Consider the following 7,191-nt stretch of genomic DNA (forward strand, 5'->3'; position numbering starts at 1 on the left):
GCAAAAAGGTTAGGAGAAAAACTATTAAATAATCCATTTTAGATGTATTTTGTTTTATTTTGCCATTTTGTTGTCTCATTTTTCCCTTTCATGATAATTTTTTTAACTGTTTTTAAGACAAAAGAGAACTGCAGCTTCTAACACCAGTTAAAGCTGCACTAGAGTCTTACGTAAAAATACACAATTAAATACATTAAATATATACATAAATTAAATACTATTACATCCTTACACATTCGATTTATATTTTTTTATTATTTCATTGTTTTGTTAAATACTCGATTGTGATTGACCAAAGAAGACATCCTTAATTACAGAACAGTTTCTAATCATATCACTCCGGAGTCAAGCCACCATGTTGTTGTTTTCTAATCAACTAGCACAGACTGGTGGCACAAATAGCTTACTGCAGACACTCAGGCTGACTGCGATTAGAAACGTGGAAGACACAATCAAATGTTTGATTGCTGGTTAGAGACTGAATGGTTTTCTTTACTTAATTTTTATTTTTTCAATTCAAACATTACAACAAAAACATAGAAACATGTGGTAATTACACAGTATTACACAAACATACAAAACAACTCAACAAATGGCAACAGCAGACAACATTCAACTACAGAAATTCAGCGCCTCCTCTGGTCAGTCGGGGCGCCTGTTCGGGGTGGAAGGGAACTGGTGGGAATAGCGTGATCCTCCCACGTTCTACGTCCTGCCGGTGAACCTCCCCGCTGTCAGGTGAAAAGAAGCGGCTGGCAACTGTGCATGTGTTGGAGGAAGCATGGTGCTAGTCTACGGCTCTCCCCAGATCGGCAGAGCAGTGACCACGGCAGGGGGAAATTGATTGGCCAAGTAGGCCTACAATTGGGGAGAAAATGGGAGGGGGGGATCAGAAAATAATCATAATAAAAAAAAAAACATGCGGTTTTCTACCCAGACATAAACAAACATTGTGATTCGGTCTATTGACACTCATAGATGGCCCATGAATATTTGACATGTTGTTTATTGGATGATATAATATAGTCCTCTCATGACATGGCCCTCTGCTTTATTGCCTTTTAGTTTAACAAGCCAAGATTTGGTGCTGCTCATTTTGTTGCTGCAAAGCCAAATCTCAATACAAGCAGAAAAGTAACCAAGGTAAATAGAGATCAAATGTTAAATTAGGTTATTATTATTATTCATACAAGTTACTTGGATGCTTTACAGACCCAAGTCACCAAGCTCATTGAAGGAAGTACCAGTTCTCCAGCCGCATTGTGTCTCAGTGAGTATTAGCATAGTATTAGAATAATTAGAAAGTGTAGTGAGTTCCTCCTAGCGTCCCTCGCTGCCTTGCCCACTTAACTGGCAGTGCTCATTCCTACCGTGCCTCCTCTTCCTCAGTGCTCATTTCTACCATACCTCGTTGGTTTGCCCTCGAGGTCTTGCAGACACAGCTCACATGCTACACGTGCTCGCCCGGCCTCGCCCGCTACGTGGGCTCGCAGATGCGCGGCCTCGCCCGCTTCGTGGGCTCGCAGACACAGCTCACACGCTACACGTGCTCGCCCGGCCTCGCCCGCTTCGTGGGCTCGCAGACACAGCTCACATGCTACACGTGCTCGCCCGGCCTCGCCCGCTTCGTGGGCTCGCAGACACAGCTCACACGCTACACGTGCTCGCCCGGCCTCGCCCGCTTCGTGGGCTCGCAGATGCGCGGCCTCGCCCGCTTCGTGGGCTCGCAGACACAGCTCACACGCTACACATGCTCTCACCGGGCCTCGCCCGCTACGTGGGCTCGCAGACACAGCTCACACGCTACACGTGCTCGCCCGGCCTTGCCCGCTTCATGGGCTCGCAGATGCGCGGCCTCGCCCGCTCAACTGCCAATCGAGCAAGTGTGGGCCACGCCAGTTTTTACCCAATTAGAGGCTATTATAGTAAGATGTAATGTTGATATATTACACAAATATGCAAAATATACAATTAGGCACATATGTTCACTGAGCACTTTGACACTCATTTGTGTTACTCGGGCCCAGACAAAAAGAAGAAAGGGTCGGTCGCACATCTCAAATTTCAAAGTGAAGGAGGACAAAATACTCACATTTCCGCATCTTTATTTGGCTCAGATCACAGTACAAAAGCACATAGTGTTTACCAGACACCCTAACCATATGCTGGGTTATTAGATAATGAATGCACAATTACAATATCAACATCAATAAATACAGATGCAAATAATTCATAAATAATACTAGCAGGCCACTCGGAGAGCGCAGCCAAGGCCCGTTCTTACTCGCTATCATTGCTTGTTTGTGCCATTATTATGTGAGTCGGATCCGGATCTGCTCCAAAATGCAATCTGCCTTGGCCCATGCTACACCCTTCCACCAAATCTCATTCAAATTGGGACAGTAGTTTTTCCACAATCATGCTGACAAACAACAGCACCCAAAACAGAACCTCCTTGGCGGAGGTAATAAACACATTCTACCAGTAGAAATAGTTCATGTACCTCTGAGCAGGACACAATACACACAGGATCCTATTTCATACGCACCGTGTCCCCCGAGAAATGAAGAAGATGGAGGATACTGTATAGAGTTCACCCATCCCCAGTGGAAAAGTAGAGCCTACAGTGAGCTGTGTGCTTCAGTGGCTATTCACACAATGTAAGCAGCCTACAGCCTGTTTCCATGGGGTTCTCCTCCTGTGGGGCAGGAGAGCTGTCTCATCTCTCTAAAAACACATGTCCTTGTCTCCTCTCTCCTTGCGTGTGGTTTCCTTGTGTTTCCTTTTATTCCTTATTCTATGCACTGTAATTGCCTGTCTGTACAGCATTTTGTAACGGTTGTTTTGAAAGGTGCTATATAAATAAAGTTATTATTATTATTATTATATTATTTCTCCGTGCATCCTCGGCTACGGCAGTAGGTGCAGCAGGGGGCTGCATGAAAAACGTGCAGCGAGCAAAGTACAGGGTGATCCTCAGTGTTGGGCAAGTTACTTCCAAAATGTAATATACTACTTTCATTTGAAAGTAATACGTTACTTTACAATATTACTTTCTGTGTAGAGTAACTCGTTACTTATTACACTACTTTTGCATTACTTTTACCAAAAACAACAGCAGCAGCAGAATGACATTGCCGCCCCGGAACCATCCCGAAAAATAATTTCAACCGCCTTGAAGTCAGTGTAAGCAATCCAAAATTCTAAATGTTATTCTTTTCCTTTGTTATTGTCATCTATAGTGGTTATTTGCCTAAAAACACACAGTTTGATTAGGAAATGATTGTATCTTTTTTAAATATGTGCTTTGATTTAATAAAGTGTAACTCAATTTGTAACTTGAGTTACTTGACAAAGTAACTGGTATAATATTACTGAAATCCTATAAGTACCGTAATAAGTTATATTACTGAGTTACTGCTAAAAGTAATATATTACATGTAATATGTTACTTTTGTAATGAGTTACCCCCAACACTGTAGGATTTGGGGGTAGGATCACTGATCCTACTTTGGGGGATGCAACCCAATGTCACATTGCAGCTGGCCAATCATGTAGATGCCCATACTCTGCTCTGCTCTGCTCTCTGTCTGTCTGTTCTGCTATCTCTTCCCTTCTTTGTTCTTCTGTTCTCTTCACTCACTCTCTCTCACTCAAAAGTCACAGCTGTATCTGTAAATTCTTCACAATAACAATCCATCGGGTTGGTTTGTCAAATGGAAAGCTTGCCTTTCAGCAGCAGGATTGACGCCACGAGACTAGTGTAGCCAAAAACATCATACCAATGGTCTGTGGTTAATGTTTTCTACTCTAAAAAACGTCATTTTATCATTGTTTATTTAACACAAAAACACAGAAGTGTCCTTGATAACTCAATAATATGATTACGGTTAATGTTACGGCAATCCGTTTGAATTATTTATCCTTTGATTGTGAGAAATTTCATGTTTTTGTCAGCTTTGGACGATAGCGGCTACATTAGCCTTCCCGTCATCCTCAGCAGCCTATGGTGACGCAAGACGCCAGACGTAACATAACCTATGATAACACAACACAAAACCATGAAGATGTCATTGGTAACTCAACAGTCAACATTACCATTGGTTATTGTTAGTTCAATTAAGTTATCCTCTATTGTCCCCGTGGGGGAAATTCATCCTCTGCATTTGACCCATCCTCTACTAGGAACCTTTCCTAGAACATCAGCTGTTGCAGGTCTAGTTTCACAGAGCACTTTGAAGCCCTAGTATATAAAATTAAGCTTTTTGTTTGTTTCTTTTCATTTTTGGTGACTGGTACTGATCCTGACACATGTTCAGTAACCCCCTTGAGCCAATAAATAAATAAATGAATACTTTTGAAAATGCCGGGGACACTGATCAGACTCCCCCAAGTTTTGCCAAAATTTGATCCAAATCATCCCCGAATTTCTTTAAAGGGATAAATACATGTTCATTTTCTCTTCATTTTCTCTGAGTGTCCACATTTGGAGCTAGGCTAGAAACACACACGCACGCACACACACACACACACACACACGCACGCACACACACACACACACACACACACACACGCACACACACACACACACTCCCAGCTATACTGTGCTATTCTCTGGAATGAGTCGGACCCCTTTGAGCACTCTGTTGACAGCGAGGGTGAGACGGGCCCTGTAGAACAGCAGTCGGGGGTCATAAGTAAGCTTGTCTGGAGGTAGATCGGTCATTACTGCAGATCTGGAGAGGAAACAAAAGTAAAACGGTTAATGGTATGTATTCCTAAAACTGCGGCCCCAAGAAAGTCGCACCCCCCCCCCAAAAAAAAACTCACCTAAGCCGCCCATGGTGCATCGCAAGTAACTCATTAGAGCAATTTCTTGTTACCAACTTAAAATCGTCCCTCTAAAATACGTCTTCTGCTTCTGCTACAGTCTTATTGTAGAGAATTTAGAAATCATCTCTAGTACTGTAACAATCATCTGTAACAACAACAAACGTGAAGTTTAGTGCAGATCTGATCATGTAGCCTACAGGTGAGATACAAACCACTTTCTGTGTTGTCAGTCAGCAGGTGGCGCTATCACTATAACTGAATATTGGCATGTATATGTCTTCAGGCTAGTCAACAAACGCGACATTTGGGGCAGCTGTGACTGTACAGTCAAGTTAGAAACCATGTTTGGTGTTGACAGTAGGTGGCACTATGAGTATAACTAAATATTGATATGTAGATGTGAGATGTGTTCAGGCCGGGGCAGTTATCAAACATGTGAAATGTAGGCAGATTTCTTTTTAGGAGTGATCAAGGATGCTAAAGGTAATGGTAAAATAATTTGGGAAAACCTCAATAAACTCCTGGGGAGGTCAGTACATAAATCAAACAATATTGAATTGAAAGTAAATGGGACATTAATCAAAGACTGTCAGTTATTATCTAACATATTCAATAATTTTTTTGTTGAATCTGTTAAAGAAATGACTTCACAAGACTTAAACAAAACTATGATTCTCACCCCGACAGATGCTACCAAACCAATATTTAGAATTCCAGAAATATCATTATCTGAAGTTAACAACATCATTACTTCTTTAAATAACTCAAAAGCTAAAGATGTACATGGCCTAGATACTGCTTTTTTGAAGAAACACAAAGAAGCTTTGATTGTCCCAATTACTCACTTTTTGAATTTATCATTTAAAAGTGGAATTTTCCCCACTGCTTGGAAGAGTGCTAGGGTTATTCCCATATTCAAAGCAGGAGATCCAAGAGATGCTAACCCATAAGTATCCTGTCAGCTATTTCTAAAGTTGCTGAAAAATGGGTTGCTGAGCATTTAGCTTCTCATTTTAACAAGAGCAACATGCTCTATCAGATGCAATTTGGATTTCTGAATAACCATTCAACTGAAACAGCAATCTGCAGTCTCATTGAGCGTATTAAATCGCAACTGGACTTTAAAGGTGAAGTTGGTGCAGTATTTTTGGATCTTAAAAAAGCCTTTGATACGGTAAACCATAATGTGCTCTTGACTAAGCTGTCCATGTATAATGTCTCTAGTGAAGCAATCAACTGGATGCAATCTTACTTAACTCATAGAGGCCAAAAAGTTAATATAGGGGACAGTCTGTCTGACTTTTTATATAACAATTTTGGAGTTCCCCAAGGATCAATATTAGGACCTCTTTTGTTTAGTGTTTACATTAATGATCTGCCGCTTATCTGTCCAGAAGTGGATATTCAAATGTATGCAGATGATACGGTGTTGTATGTTCATGGGAAAAGCAGGCTGGAAGTGGCTCAGAAATTAACAAAGGCTATGACCAGTGTTTCCGGGTGGCTGGCTGACTCTTGTTTGCACCTGAACACTGGTAAAACTGTATGCATGTACTTTTCTAAGAGGTCCAATAGTACTGCACACCCAGATGTGACTATAAATGGGGAAAACATAAAAATTGTGGATAATTTTAAGTACCTTGGTATAATTTTGGATTCTCATCTAACATTTAAAAAACAAGTGAACAAAGTTGTTAAAACAGTTAAATTTGGATTATCCAATTTTAGGATCATAAGACCTTATATCTCGCTGCAGGCAGCCAAATTATACATGCATGCGATGATACTCTCTCATTTTAATTACTGTCTAACCAGCTGGTCTCAAACTGGAGTTACTATCTTACGACCAGTTGAAGCACTTTACAAGCAAACACTGAAAGTCCTGGACAGAAAACCCAATGGTTTCCACCATTGTAATATTATTACTAAGTATAATTTATTTAATATGGACAGCTTTAAACTGTATACAGATATGTGCCTTGTGTTTAGAATCCTTAATGGATTAGCTCCTCCCCCTCTAAATGCATACATCAAAATCAAGAACTATGACTCCAGAGTAACAAGGTCAGTTACCAGAGGAGACTGTGTTATTCCACGCAGACACAGTTCATTTGCAAAGTCTGCATTTTCAGTGAGAGCTTCAAAAACTTGGAATAGCCTCCCTATAGCCATTAGGAATTGTGCTAATTACCATACTTTTAAAATTAAATTGAAATATTATTTAAAATCTAAACAAACATGTATGCACAAATAGGGTGGATCTCTAGGTGGATTTAAACATAGGGCACATACAAATGGATTAGCTGTCCACTGTCCAGGAGTTGTGGTTGTATGTTAATAATGCAGTGTGATTTCACC

The sequence above is a fragment of the Poromitra crassiceps genome (assembly GCF_964638095.1).
Source record: "Poromitra crassiceps genome assembly, chromosome: 5".
NCBI lineage: Eukaryota > Metazoa > Chordata > Actinopteri > Beryciformes > Melamphaidae > Poromitra > Poromitra crassiceps.